We start from the raw sequence: 13,998 nt of genomic DNA, 5'->3' as shown, positions 1-13,998 counted from the left end.
TATAAATTATTATTTCTAACAAGTGACTAGATAGTGTTGTTCTGACGAGTACACAACGTCAGCAAATTTCGTAGTGTATGTGACTTGGACGAAACACTGATATAATGTTCTAAATTTATAAATAGTGAATGTGGACGCATTCCGACTATTTAAAAAAAATTATCGTGGATTTGTTTTTTGTAACTTACTTTTATAAATTATTCTATGAGAGATAGCTTATCGCTAAGTTTCACGTAGTTTCGAGAATTCTATTTTAATTCTTAAATGATCAATTTATTTTCTATAAATAGGAATTTGATAAAAATTGTGACTCAAAAAATATGAAAATTTGGTTCGTATGATGATCGGACGAATCTTTTCACAAAAATCAAACCCTACGAACCAATCTGTGATGTTAGATTTTCGCTACTATTCATATATGAGCAAAAAAACTGGACAAGGGCTTCACAATCTTAAAACCTAAAAGGCTAGATTAAATTTGACTACAAATGTAAAAGTTATGATCCAAATTTAATTTAATTACGTACTTGGATTATCAAAATTAGGTAGAATTTGAATGTGATAGAGCAAAATTAAATTTTCTGGATTTTGATGACATCATTAAGCTCAAAAAATCGATTTTTTTTTTATAACACAGGCAAACTTGATTAGATTATAGTGTAATTTTTTTTAAAATCCACTAATTTCGGGTCAAAGTTTCATCTGTGATGTTAGTTTTTCGCCACTCTTCATCTATGAGCTAAAAATTCGGACCAAGACCCCACAATCTTGAAACCTAAAAAGGCTAGGTCAAATTAGACCGCAAATTTGAAAAGTAGGACCCAAATTTATTTATTTTGAATACGTCGTTATGTTTAAAAACAAACAAAAAATTTGATCTGATTATAATGGAATTTTTTTTTTTTTTGAATCCACTAATTTCCGATCATAAAAACCAAAATCTTACCTTTGGAACTATCAGACAAATATCTATCAAAATCTTACACTATTTATGTTTATAAGTCTTCTGACTAGAAAATTAAATAACCGACACAAAAATTAAATTCAATTTTTGAAATTTGTTTAATCGCAAAATCGATTTTATCGCAAACAACAATTGAATAATTACAAATTGCCCAAAAAACTCAATCCAAGTTTTCGAAAAATCTTCTGAAATGGGAAAACAGTAAAAGCTTATTACAGAATATACCAATCACTTTACCTACAAGGTTCCCTGGAACTTTTAAAATACAAAATTTCAGTACTTAAGGCAAGATGGTTAATGCCATAAATTGCTAAGAAAATGTCTTTACAAGGGAATGACTCTATAAGGATGCCATTTTCCGCTAATTTTCAACATTAAGACATACGATTGAGTCTTTTATCATATTCTTAAAATCTTTCACAAAGAGAATATAACAAGAATCAAAATGATAAAAAGTTTTCTTGTTCGTTTCAAAAAATAAAGAAAGTTTGTCTAGAAATTTGTAATTAATTACCTACGCACTTAACGAAGATTAAAAAAATAGTCCATAACACAAAGCAGTGTACAGGATTAGGGCCAAGTGTGGAATTTAACAGTTATTTCAGAACGACTGCAAATTGTTGTACAAGAATTCTGGCAACATTTTTATCATAAATATTATTAAAGATATTAAATTATAACTTTAGGATATTTCGAAATAATTTTCGATTTTTGCCCCAATTTCGTATTATATAGGATATTCATTTTGAAAAGTATCCACCCTAAATAACTCTTGACCTGATGTGATTATTGTTTTGAGTGAAAACACGTCAATTTAAATATCAAGGGGGAAGTTCAAAAATGGTACCCAGAGAATTTTAGGTTTCATCCCTAGCTACCCAAACTTTGAAATTTCAAATGGCACCCCTTACCTTGTGATACATAATTTGAATGTGAATAAAATTCTCTATTCAACCATGGTAAAAAAAATGGAATGGATCGATTGGTTCTTAAGCCTATACAAAAGATGGAAGTTCGACGTTGATTTGCAAAATTTCGTTCTGGAGATTTTAGTCTCAAAGATGAGCCCCGAAGTGATCGACCTAGAGGAATCCAGGACGAGAATTTGATGACCCTCGTAGAGACTGACTCATCACAAACGGTTTTCCACGCAGTTTTCGATGGTTTAAAACGTAGTGAAAAGGTAAAAAGGCTCGAAAAATTTTTTACTACAACTTCACAGTAGAAAATCGAACGAAATATACCCCAAAAACTTCGTTAGTAGCAGCCAGCACTCATCCACCATAGTCTCTTGCCAACCGACTTCCATCTTTTCAAGCACTTCTATAACTCTCTCACCTTTGCCAATCAAGACCAGGCAAAAACGGCCTCTGTCGACTTCATCAAATCTCCAGCACCCAATTTTTATGCCGACGGAATTAATCGAATTGTATTACTTTGGAAAAAGTGCATTGATTCAAATGGCGCTTAATTCGATTAAATTGAATAAATATTCACTGAGATATTACAGTTTAATCTAAGGCTCATAAAAACGGAAAAACTTTGAAACAACGTAATATATAATATTGTCCCCATTGAAGATTCATATATTTTAAGTTTATCGCACAATAAAATTTTTCTTCAAAGAGAAATCTCAGACTATGGACATTTTTCGAGTTTTAAAAATTTACCACTTACGACCTAGACAGCAAAATCTTAAATAACCAAGCGTTCTGAAGTTCCCATCAAATAATACGCTTGACCCCAGACCTCCAGAATATCAGCGTCTTCAGTACTCACTTATTAACTTCACTTCATGTTCAGTTTGTTTAAAATGAATATTAAAAACTTTTTACTTTTAAAATGTCTAATTTACTTCATCGCTACGTTCAAATATTTCCCTTTTTATTGTACATAAGTAGAATTTAACAGTAAATGAAAGATAACACAAGAAAATGTCGCCTTAGAAAATTTTCTCTTTCTATGTATAATCTTTAGTCAGTCAAAATCTTTTTTTCTTAGATAAAGATATATTTGTTTACCTCTATGTGCAAATGTACCGGTCATGTTTGTCATGTTTTCGATGAGTCTCAGATGTCTTAGAAAATCTGATCGTCTTCGACGTATACAGGATTTATCATTTTAATCTATAATGGATAATAGCTCGTTTTACAGCTAACCAATCAAAAAATAAGTTTGATGGGGTGGCATCATGTTCTGACATCAGATTGGACCCAGTTCTTCGGGTTGCTTTAATAGTCAATTTAGATAACAATTTAGATCGAAACGGTAAAAGATAGAATAACACTAACAAAAAGTTGATACTCGTAAAAAAAACTTACAATTTGTGTTTAAAACATTTTTTCGAAAAATGTTAATTTTCGGAGGAAAAGCGACAAAAATATGTCATTATTGCATTAATCATAAAAAAATATGCTTAAAGTTAATTGATAATTGTAGGTCAAAGTCATGGACACAGGCGAATGTACTCTATTAGCCTTGACAACTTTTGGTTAAAGCATTTTTTCGTAGTTACCGTGTTTCTTTTCGATTTAATGCAATAATGACATATTTTTTTCCTCCGAATGCTAACTATTACAAAAAAAAATTGTTTAAAAAATGGTTTAATAGCTTAAAAATGACTCATTTTCGACTTTGCGTCGCGTACTCGGGTAATAACTAAAAATCGATGAGGAATGAGCGTCTAGATCAATGTCCCGATCCATTTCTTGGGATAAATCTATTTGAAAATACATTGCCAGACAATCGTGTTAAATATACCAGAACTTTCACAACGCCGCCGTTGTATTCCATTTGCTGATTGAATTATTATGCATGTGTATAGAGGAAATGAAGCTTATAAAAAGGAAACATTTTTTTTTTCCATACATATCAAATCAGTCAAAATAAACACATTTTCTTAGCTCCATTTCTAACAGCAAAAGAACGATAAATTCTTTAACAATTTGATGTACAAACTAAAAAAAAAAATTGTTTGAAATCATATTTTTGTTTGCATTTAATGTTCATTTTTTTCTTCTCTTCTTTTCCAGATAAATTCATCTTCAAAGAGTGGACATCTAACGTGACAAGAGCCTCCCACAGGGGCCTCGGATCAACTCTAACACACATCACATCTAGAGCCGGTGTGTTATACTTATATAAATAGTTTTTCATTTCTGTGTGTACTGCTTTCAAAGATTATCAAAGCTCAGCTTAGACCCACCCAGTGGTGTTGTTAGCAAGGAAAAACAAGCATTTATTTATATATAAAGTGTAATTTATATAGAGACGCGTTCGTCTTTATTCATCACACCAGCAGGCTACTACGTACGCTAGCCCACGCTACTACGGCCCACCACGCTGACACGCTCTTCTTTTTATATAAATATACAGAAGTAAAATAGTAATAAAAAAAAATAAAAACAAGTAGGTTTTTCCTGTGAAAAATAAATGTTTCTTATGTGTAAAAAAATGTGAGAAAATTTATAACAAGCATTATAAACTGAGAACTTTACCATACACGAGCTGAGAAACGCATGTGTGAGTTTAAATATATATAGGTGATTATTTTTAATCCACCAACTAAAATAGGGGTGCTATAAGTTTGACCGCTATGTGTGTGTGTCGGTCTGTCTGTCTGCCTAAACGGATGAACCGATTTTGTTTGATAGGTAATTTAAGGGTTTCGTACCTAAAACAACTAAAAAATTAAGAAATGAAGAGGTAATTAAATGGAGAGTGAAAAACTCAAAATCGGTTCATCCGTTTAGGCGCTACGTTACTGCAGACAGACAGTAAGAGCATCCCGTTTTTTGGTTCGGAGGTTAAAAATACATTTTATCGAGAGAAAAATGTTTCAAAATAATTTGTTTGGCTCAAAGAGGGGGCAATTTTATGTTGGTCTTGACTTTCAGACCCTAACATATCATCTAAGGTACATATACGAGATAGAAGAAAATTAAACCAGACTATAAGTTGTACCTTATAAAAAAACAGTCAAAAGCGAGACGCACTAGAACACGAAAAGCCCCGTACCGTCGTACAATTGATATAACCCTATGTTCTTTTTAAATACTTTTTATTCATTTAAACTACGATTTGATGCATTCAAAATGGCTTTAAATCGTTACAGCTACCAATCGATATCTTTGTCTCACGAATGATGTTGCGCGTTAACTCTCTTTCACCCTATTTTTAGCTGTCGACAAGGAATTTTCAAATTTTATAAATACTCAACTTTATTAGTTATTAAAATATTTATTCTAAATATAAGTTTTTCTATTTTGGAAGATAAAGTACCATAAAATATTGCAACATCGTAGAAAAATCGCCAACTTGGCCTCTAATTCTATTTTATAAATCAATTTCCAGTCAACTTCTGCAAAATTTTATCGGTTTTTTAAAACCATTTCCGCAGTAGGAAAAAAAAATTTAGTTTACCATTTCAATATTTCGTTTTTATACTCAATTTTAGCCTCGAGAGTGAGATCAAAATCAATTCGCAATTATCTTACCGGCTCTTGTAGTAGTAGCAAGCTTTTATTTAAAACTTGCTTCGTTTGTAAGTCTTTTCCTTTCCGGTTCAAAATTTGTACTGAAAATGAAGTTAGTTTCGATGAGATAGAGCGCTGAATAATTGCAGGATATTAACATCTACTATGGTTCGTTTAGTATAGTGCATTTTAAGATAAACACTCTGTATATACTTATCCAAACGTGTTACAGGTATTAAGATGATGTTTTTTATACCATGTATATATGAAATATATACATAGTATATTAAGTTTAGTCCCAAGTTTGTAACGCTTAAAAATAATGATGCTAGAAAAAAAATTTTGTCATAGGTGTTCATAAAATCACCTAATTAGTCCATTTCCGGTTGTTCGTCCGTCCGTCCGTCTGTGGACACGATAACTCAAAAACGAAAAAAGATATCGAGCTGAAATTTTTACAGCGTACTCAGGACGTAAAAAGTGAGGTCAAGTTTGTAAATGAGCATCATAGGTCAATTGGGTCTTGGGTCCGTAGGACCCCTCTTGTAAACCGTTACAGATAGAACAAAAGTTTAAATGTAAAAAATGTTCCTTATCATAAATTTAACAACTTTTGTTTGAAACATTTTTTCGTAAACATCACTGTTTATCCGTGAGGGCGCCAATTAGGCGGAAATTTTATAATATGCACTATACTTGATTACCAGTTATGTATGTGTCACATGTTTGTATGTGTAATGTGATAAAGAAATCAACACTGACTATACATGGTATTTCAACAATTAATTCAGTCAATTGTTTGTTTTCACTTGTTTTTTTTTCTAGTTTTGTTGTATGTTTTTTTTTCTATGTGTAATGTGACAAGAATGTCTAACAAATAAAATTAAGTACCTAAACTAAACTTAAACAGTTAAACAACAGTAGATACCTAGGGTACGTTTGAGGTTTGGATTTGAATAATAACACGTTGCGATGTAACATGCTTTGAAAATTAATAAAAATGCTTTTAAAAATTTAAATAAAACAGAATCATATTTTTATTGTACGATGATAGATGATCATATGTCACATAAAATTTAGAAAATTGAATTTCTGTTAGCTAATAAAATTGATGCTAATAAAATATTTATTAGTTTGGATCAGACAATATTTAAGTGTTATTGATTATTTATTTACAATATTTCGATATTTTAAATGGATAGTTAGCGCAGACGTTCTTCAGTCGCGGATTCAGAAAATTTTTTGGAGAGGACAATATGAATTTTTCATTTAGCCCCCGATATTGACGTATTAAGAGGTTGTTACTTACTGATACTGAGCCCCATTCCAGGAGCCTTATATATATATAATTTTTATCGAATTCTCAAAAGCTGCTGTTTTAATCATTCAAATGTTTTTAAGAGATGTCTCTTCGGAAAAAATCGGAAAAAAACACAAAAAATTATTTGTTTCTGAATTTGGCAAAACTTTGCTTATAGATCAATTTTGACCCAAATAATACAAAAATCGAATAATAATGGTGATATCGCCAAAAATCCTGTATAAAAAGTTATTATTTCGGAGCAATTTCGTACATATCTCGAAAAGTAATTATCAATCATAATTTGAGGAGGATTTGTGTTTTTTTGGGTTCTAACTACGTTAAATAATTCAAAGATATGTAAAACTGATTGATTTTGTCACTAAACGATTAGTTTCGGTGGTATTGACAGAAGAAATCACTCTCGGATATCAAGCCTCGAATAACAATATAATTGATATGTCTATAATTATTCTTCTAACCATTCGCAAAACATTTTTTTTTTTTTTTTTGGGTCAAAATTACTCTAGAAAATCATTTTAATCAAAAGAGGTCAGTTCAGTACTTTGGAGTTTCAAATCGATTTTTCCGATTTTTTGTCATTTCTCCTTCAAAATAACCGAAAAAATTACAAAATCAAACTAAACAAAAACAAAATTTTTTTTCGAAATTTAATGAACCTTCGTTTGTATACAAGAGTAATTCTGACCAAAAAAAATATAGATTTCACCTAAAACTATTAATTAGGAGCGATTCTTGTATGACTGTGTCCTTGAAATACATTTTTTATTTATTAAATAAATATAGCTCGAAAATTTGAACAATAGGTTTTATGTAGTTAGAAAAGAAGGTTCTATATAAAACTTCTATATCCTTAAAAATATATAAAATGTTTTCATCATCAACATCAACACTGCGAAGCGAACGTTGCTATAACATTCTATACCAGGTGTCCCTTACCAAAAAAAATATATTCTTCTGAGATTTAAATTTGATTACGATATTCTTCTGATGCTCCAAATTTACACTATCTTCTGCTTGGACAGCGAAATAGCTTGGATAACGAAACTGTACTATAGAGAAGATCATTTCTGTAATATGGGAACTTACTTAAATCTCTGAAAAAAACGACTACTTTTGTACAAACTAAATTGCAAAATTTTGACCATTTTGTGAAATGCAAAAAATGGGATATTGTTTTGAATTAATTTTGCCATGATTCGTTACATAACATTTTTTTGATGGTACAATCTGTACAGTATGTACTACATTTCAGGGTGAATAAAAAAATAAAGAGGAACTGGAATTTTACACTTTTCTTTTAAAATGCTTCATTATAAAGTATTTCCTGTCTAAAATAACACAATACAAATAAAAATTTTATATATATATATATATATATATATATATATATATATATATATATATATATATATATATATATATATAGGGTGTTCTGTTATTGACTGCAGATCGTCGGCCTACAGAATAAGCTCATAAAGACGAAGGAAAAAGTCATTTACCAATTTTGGATTTGAGCCCTAGTTTGGGCGCTACAGGTATGGCAAAAATTGATAAATTTGTTCATTCACTGACTATGATTCGATAACCAGCAGCCAATGACAATCAGTAGATATTAGTATATTTCAGTCAAGAATATTAAACTAAAGAAGGGGTATGAACTGATTTCAATTGGATTATATCATTTTGAAAAAACATTATAAAAAAGTATTTGATTGGTTTGGTCAAATCCTACTTTTTTTATTTTTATTATAATTTTCCAAGAAAACATTAGATTCTTAGTAAAAAACAAATTAAGTCATAAAAGGCGTTGTTTTAATTTATCGTAAACAAACAAAATTATTAAAACTTAAAATGCAATTGGTAAAAAAAACAAATTACGTCAGCATAGGCGTTTTTTTTGTTTGTATACGTTAAATTAAAACAACGCCTTTTATAACTTAATTTGATTTTTTACTAAGAATCTAATGTTTTCTTGGAAAAATATAATAAAAATAAAAAAAGTAGGTTTTGACCAAACCAATCAAATACTTTTTTAAAATGTTTTTTCAAAATGATATAATCCAATTGAAATCAGTTCATATCCCTTCTTTAGTTTAATATTCTTGACTGAAATATACTAATATCTACTGATTATCATTGGCTGCTGGTTATCGAATCATAGTCAGTGAATGAACAAATTTATCAATTTTTGCCATACCTGTAGCGCCCAAACTAGGGCTCAAATCCAAAATTGGTAAATAACTTTTTCCTTCGTCTTTATGAGCTTATTCTGTAGGCCGACGATCTGCAGTCAATAACAGAACACCCTATATATATATATATATATATATATATATATATATATATATATATATATATATATATATATATATATATATAGAGCACAACGAGAAAGTATAAAGGGAAAATTTTTGACAATTGCAACAATATTATATATAATGTCTGTGATATAATATGTAACATTATATTATACAGGGGATTAGAGACATTATATGCCTAACTAGTGGTTAGAGATATCGAAAAAAATTATTAGAATAAGTTGCTAACAATATTTTTTTATACTCATATACCGATTATCATTACAAAATTCGTATTTTATATATCACTTTTAAATTATCAATTTGTCCAGTTTTTACATTCCATATAGCACAATAGTTACAAAAATAAAAATAAACATTTATAATAAGTGTGCTATGGAATGTAAAAACTGGACAAATTGATAATTTAGTTGTGCTATGTATTGAAATATTTCATAAGTTTACTATTCTGTTTTCAGTTAAATATTTTAAAAAATGTGACCCATCACCCTGTATAACTGTGCAAAATTTGAAATCGATATCCCTATAAATAACGAAAATATGGGGGGTGTCTTCATCTTAAATGTGACACACTATACATATATGAACTTTTATTATCAGGCGAATGATTTTTCATCAACTCAAGAATATATTGATATAATATTTCCCGTTCACTCTGTAAATAAAGTGTTGTTTGTTTATTTTTTTGTTTGTTTGTAAATGAGGTCAAAATCGTAGTACTTTTTTACGCCGTAGATAAAACACCCAAGGATTAAAAAGTGTTGATTTTCACATTTATTTGAGATAAATAATTTTTCAATCAAATTTATTTTCACCTTGCGTAAATCTTGATGCATGACCATGTTACGGCCTACACTAATGACAGAATTAAGTCCGTTGTGAATCCGTGCAGAATATCAAAGCCACTTTGATAGTGAGTTGAAAAATACACCTTTGAAATTATTATTCAAAAGAATTTTTTACGTCTCAAACTGATAATCTTTGGAAGCGGTAACCATTTGGAAAATCAGTGTCCAATTATTTTGAAAAATATCGAAATTCGTCAAATACTTCATTTTATTTTGGATTCAACATTGGTTATTTTTGAAAAATCTTTTTAAGATTTTTGTACACATCAAAAAAGCTTTATCCAACTGCATAATGTCAGTAAATATAAATTTTGAATAATCATTTTCATTTCCAAAACTAAAAGATATACAGGAAACATCTTTTATATCTGAGTACTCAAAAACTTACATGACTTAAAAATATTGTATTTAATTAAAACAAGTGAAAATATACGATTGACTGAGTTAATTGTTAAAATACCACGTAAACACAGTGTTGATTACGGAATCGTTTGTTTTTTTACATCATGTAAGTAAAGAAAGAGAGCCACTCTTACCCACAAAGTAATAAGATTATCTTTCTTCTCACTTCCTCAGTGGATATAGTATATGCTATAAACAAACAAACACATACATAATATATGTAACGTATTAATTTAAAATATACATAATACTTGTATACATACTATATAATGTTTTAACTTAATTTGCGCCCTCACGGATAGACAGTAATGTTTACGAAAAAACGTTTCAAGCAAAAGTTGTTTATTTTTTTATATGGAACATTTTTTACATTTAATCTTTTGTTCTATTTCGAACGGTTTACAAGATGTTACTCATTTACGAACTCGATCTCATTTTTTACGTCCTAAGCGCGCTTTAATAATTTCAGCTTGATATCTCTTTTCGTTTTTGAGTTATCGTGTTGATAGAAAAACTGACGATTTTATTCATATCATCAATATTTTTAAGCGTTTCCGACTTGGGACTAAATTTAGTATACCTTGATATATTTCATATATAAATGATATAGAAACTAAATCGTTTATTTTCAAAAAGACCGTAAGATCAATGATATGATATTTAACTATTGGGGCACAAAAGGATCTGCGATGATTACTGAATATCATGATAGGTACTTGTTGTATCGGTTCATGATAGACAAAGGGTTACAAGTGGCATTAAAATTTCTAAGAAAACGTGACAATTTTGGACAGTTAATGAATATTTTAGAAATATTCTTCCAAAAGAAAATTTCAAAATAAGAATAAGGATCTGATCTACACCCAAATCTATCACTATCTTACGGTCTAAAATGCAAATATATAAATTTTTCGTTGCCAAAAAATAATATTGAAGATTCAAACCAAAGTTGATTTTATTAAATATGAATATTTAATATCTATAAATTTTTTGATGTATTTATTTTTCAAACAATATTTGTAAGATGTCAGTAAAATGTAAAAAACAGTCTCCAAACAGTCAGTACCGTCATGTCAGTACATACGCAACGTAAATACAATTCAAAAATGTTCTCTGATGAAGAACTAAAATTATATATTTATAAAATGGAACGTTGCCAATATTTTACATATACAATCATCAGTTTAAATTTAGTAATGCCAACACTGTATGTAACTCTGTAACTTTGTGTAACTGTGTAAGTTGTAACTGTAACTGTAATGTAAATACAAGAAAATGTATTATTATCACAACGTTATATCAATATCACTGTACTGCACTGTAGAGGATCTATCAAAATTTATATAAAGTGTTTCACTTTTATTCACCTTGTTAGAAAAATAGAAACATTATAAGCTTGAAAGTTTTGTTTACAGTGTCACTTTTTATACCATGTATATATGAAATATATCATAGTATATTAAGTTTAGTCCCAAGTTTGTAACGCTTAAAAATATTGATACTACCAACAAAAATTTGGTATATAAAATCACCTAATTGGTTCATTTAGGGTTGTCTGTCTGTGCGTCTGTCTGCTTGTCCGCCTGTTAACACGATAGCTCAAAAACGAAAAGAGATGTCCAGCTGAAATTTTTATAGCGTGTTTAGGACGTAAAAAGTTGTATCATTGTATATCATTCGGTATGAACCACATTAATCTGCCAGCCAATAAAAAGTTGAACGAAATTGATTTAATTAAAAAAACACTTCTCGATAGACAAGCTATATCATCTGGTTATCAGGTGGGATGAAGGTCGATCTTATACCGTCTCTTTGACTAAGCTAATTAATCGTAGCTCTTGAGTATTTAAATTAAAAAACTTAAACATCTAATTGCTTTTAAATGAAACCCCCGTTACAATACGTTATGGACGAACAGTTATCGAATAGAATAAACGAATGTAAACCAAAGGAAAACGATTTTACTATCTAAATGTTATTAGAATCTACTTCATTTTTAGGAATCCACTAATTTTTGAAACTTTTAATTACAATATTTGTAGACCAATAAAATTTTAATCAACATTTCCCATTATTCCAGAAATTTATCTAGTTTTCTTTTATTTATCCCAAAATGATTTTATCTGATTGTATTTGCTACAGTTTTAAACAAGTGAAAACAAACAATTGACTGAGTTAATTGTTGAAATACCATGTATAGACAGTGTTGATGCACAATCGTTTGTTCTTTTGACGTCACGTAAATGATAAACTGATATTCCTATATTAATACATACTATATTTGCACCTAATTAACGCCCTCGTGGGTAAACAGTGATGTTGACGAAAAAATGTTTCAAACAAAAGTTGTTTATTTTTTGATAAAGAACATTTTTTTACATTTAAACTTTTGTTCTATCTCTAACGGTTTACAAGATGGGTCCTACAGACCCAAGACCCAATTGACCTATGATGCTCATTTACGAACTTGACCTCACTTTTTAAGTCCGGAGTACGCTGTAAAAATTTCAGCTCGATATCTTTTTTCGTTTTTGAGTTTTCGTGTCCACAGGCGGACGGACAGACAACCGGAAATGGACTAATTAGGTGATTTTATGAGCACCTATGATAAAATTTTTTTCCTAGCATCATTATTTTTAAGCGTTACAAAGTTGGGACTAAACTTAATATACTATGTATATTTCATATATACATGGTATAAAAACTAACATTTATTACGACTTCTTCATATACCATCATGTAAAAAATTTTTAATAATTATTTTATCGTAAACCGTAAAAAGATTCGACTTAAAATTTATACGGAAGACGTATTAAATACTTATTAATTGACACACAAAATTTCAGTTTTTTTGGTAACACTTTCGTTTTGGTATCGAAAACCTTAATTCGAATAAAATTTATGTCATTGTTAACTAGCAGAGATATAAGCGCCTCCTAAGATTGTCCGTTGCGACCAACAAACCGTTTGTACTAAAAAATCTATTTATGTCTAGTAGAGTAAGTATTCGAGGCAGGCATTTCAGTTCATTGGAAGTAGTGCATTTTAAATGAACGAAAAATATAGGTGTATATATACAACTTACGCCAAGTCTGCCAAAAAAGCGTTACACGCATATCAGCTTACACATATGCTTATTAGTTCGAAACATGTCTGTAAATAAAATAGTTATCTACTTTTATCTTCCAAACCGTATTTAATTGCATTCAATACTTTTTCGAATTGTTTTTCACTTTGAATAGTTCAAAGGATTTTTTTTTCGAAAATACGGTTTTTAAAAGTCATTGACTTGTTTTCATGTCAAAATCATCTGACAAAAAGCATTTTTAAGTTCAGTCAAATTTTTATACCATGCATATATGGAATAAATTAAGGTATAGGTACTAAGTTTAGTCCCAAGTTTGTAACGCTTAAAAATATTAATGCTACGAACAAAATTTTGGAATAGGCGTTCATAAAATCCATTTCCGGCTATCCACCTGAATGTCTGTCTGTCGATAACTCAAAAACGACAAAAGATATCAATCTGAAATTGTTATAGCTTGCCCAGAACGTCAGGTTGAGTTCGAATAAGAACATTTGTCAATGAAGTTCCGTAAGATCTATCTTGTAAACAGTAAGAGAGAACCGTTCGTTCCTTATAAAGAAATTCGCTGAAAAGATCGCT

The 13,998-nt window shown here is 29.6% G+C and overlaps 1 protein-coding gene across 1 annotated transcript in view; it reads left to right on the top strand.

Annotated features, from left to right (window-relative positions):
* The window catches only part of LOC123296957 (RING finger protein nhl-1), a 41,294-nt gene that overhangs the window by 11,747 nt on the left and 15,549 nt on the right, over positions 1–13,998 (top strand). The window contains exon 2 of the mRNA XM_044878691.1: positions 3,997–4,089. The gene's annotated coding sequence lies outside the window, so the exon portion shown is untranslated. The remainder of the gene's footprint in view (positions 1–3,996; positions 4,090–13,998) is intronic.

This window comes from Chrysoperla carnea, chromosome 3 (genome assembly GCF_905475395.1).
Source record: "Chrysoperla carnea chromosome 3, inChrCarn1.1, whole genome shotgun sequence".
NCBI lineage: Eukaryota > Metazoa > Arthropoda > Insecta > Neuroptera > Chrysopidae > Chrysoperla > Chrysoperla carnea.
Note: the sequence above shows the minus strand (reverse complement) of the source record. Positions and strands in the feature narration are given on the sequence as shown.